The sequence below is a fragment of the Falco punctatus genome (genome assembly GCF_963210335.1).
Source record: "Falco punctatus genome assembly, chromosome: 3".
Taxonomy (NCBI): Eukaryota; Metazoa; Chordata; class Aves; order Falconiformes; family Falconidae; genus Falco; species Falco punctatus.
In genome coordinates, this window is record NC_137582.1 from 59,787,381 (window position 1) to 59,790,010 (window position 2,630).

The window sequence follows — 2,630 nt, forward strand, 5'->3', positions numbered from 1 at the left end:
CTGTATAGTTTATTCATTTTGAAAATATGCCAATGATTTCTGTAATGACTGTGCCTTTACTGTTTTCTATACTACTCTTCATGCAGCTTGTTAATAGCTCGATAATACAGCCTAATATGTCTCCAGTAAATCTCTGAAAATACAAAGACATGATGTTAGAGATATTTTTTGAAAAAAACTTTTTGATCTAAATTAATCAAGTTTAAAATCACTCCTCAACATCCACTGAATTACACATGTTCAAACAGATTTTCACTGGACATTTAGCCAGCATTCATCTATTAATTTGGTAGAACCAGCTGACAAAAAGTGCTTCTCTTCTTGCTGGCCAATGCTTCTTATTATTTTTATAGGAGGAGTCAGCAGTCTGAGGTTACAGCTTGACAACTAAGATATTTAAACCCTGAGTAATTTGGTATGCTCTCATATAAGGCCACTTAGTTTTGTCTTTTGTTAGAAGTTCTTGCCATTAATTGCAATGTAACGTGATTGATAAAAGAGGGAAAGACTAAATGCTCTGCTGTGATATTCAACATGTAAATCTACTGACAAATATATGCTCTAAAAGGCCATTAACTATCAAAGTATATTTCTGATTAAAATTCATTTTCTTCTAAATGAGAAAACAACATGCATTTGTAATAATCACTTGCATTAATACTGGTTTATCGACTGTTTAGACCAGGGGTCCTCAAACTTTTTAACCAGGGGGCCGGCACATGGATGCAGTGGCAGGCAGCCATCTGCGGCTGCTTGGTTTCCCCCCCAACCCCTGGTGGGGGGTGGGGGTGGGGGGTGGGGTGTCTGTAAATACCAGGGGCCAGATTGAGGACCCTGGGGGGCCGTATCCGGCCCGCGGGCCGTAGTTTGAGGACCCCTGGGTTAGACTCATAAATCAATGTGAGGTTCTTGGAACATATTTCTGAATGTACGATGTAATCCTCCAGCCTTTGTTGCAGAAGAATGTCTACAAGTACATTTCATAACCCTTAGGCCTTTTTCTCAGTATCTTTTGGAAACCTTTCCAGTAAACCCACAATATAATCAAGGATGAAATCCTGATCCTTTTGAAGTAGATCAAAGTTTTGTCATGGGCTTCAATCAATTCAAGATTCATTTCTTATGTGACTGCTGTTTCAAAAGTGGAAAGTTACTTCCTCAGGGAGATTCATTAAGTAAAACAAGAAAACGTTAAAGCTATTAATATTCTTTCCTTATGTCTATTGTTGTAACTTTCGCTAGTTTTTAATACAGATAAAATCCATCAGTTGCTCATAATATCGTATTTTTTCCGTTACTTTATTTAAAAAATGAATATGTAGTTACAGATGCATATGACCAGAATTATATAGCGGGGCTAATTTTGTTAAAGAACAGCTTATGTAGAACTGCTCTTTATTATATGAATTCATATTTCAGAACCTTGTTCAAATTAAAATTAGCCCTGTTGTACAGCTTGCCAGCCATCTCCTTTATGCTTACCCTAAGGTCCCTTTTACAGTCCTGGAACAATGATAAACAATGTTCAAATGACTACAGTTCTACATATACACACTCACATTTCAGTTTTATATCGTCAGAGGGACTTCGAACACAGAACAGATTTTTGTGAAGCAGCCGTTTTTCATGGAGTGTTTAACATCCCATTTTGTTCAGTATATCTATGTTAACAGAAGCTTAAAGTATTAATGTTACGCTTGGAAGATGGCTTAGCTGTTATTCATGACACTTTTCCTGTATGCTATGTAAAAACAAAATTAGCACAGCTACAGCTTGTTAATATATCTGGCACCGAACGTGGATACTTGGGATTACTGGGCTTTTTGGCAGCAAAGTAACAGTAATGCTGTATGACTGGTTTGGTAGCCTTGTGATTATCACCCCACGATACCTTCAGAGTGCAATCTGTTAGACCATTTGCCTACTTAGCAGGTCAGCAACTGGTGAAAATGCTACAGACTTCATATTTTTCCAAAATGCAGTTCCCCACCAAGATGGGTTCATTGAGCTAAAAGCTCCCAACTATTCTTTCTTGGCCAAAAACAATTAGTGCCACTTTAAAGGCTTGAAAAGAAAGAGAACAGCAGAGAACTATGTGGCCCATGCTTTTTCCAGAGACAGTTGCCCAGTTCCAGAAGACTAAGAGTCAGCACTGTCCTATATTTTATAATACCACGGTAGTATTGCCACCAGTGTATGCTTCTTGCAACAGTGCAGCATTCACGAAGTTTTATTTGAGGAGACAGACATCAGTCTGACTCCCAGTGATTTAATGCAAGCCCATTGCATACAGAGTAGTGTGTTTTTCCAAGGCTCAGACACTGAATCCACATACACTTTTCCCATTTACTCTGTTTTCCCATATGCTGACAAGACCGACAGTACTTCAGCTAAGTACCCCACGTGTGCAAACCCCAGTAAGACACACAGCACCTGCAATTGCACTTATGGTTGAGAGATCGTGGAAAGAGCCAGGCAAACCATTAAGTACATGCTTGAAAATCAGTTTGCTTTTCTCCAGGTTTATTTTTCCTTTTTCCTGAGTTCCAAATAAAAAACCTTTAGAAATGTCACTGTGACACTAGCACCCCTTTACCGGTAAGACTGTTCCACCTGATTTAGAGCTGTGA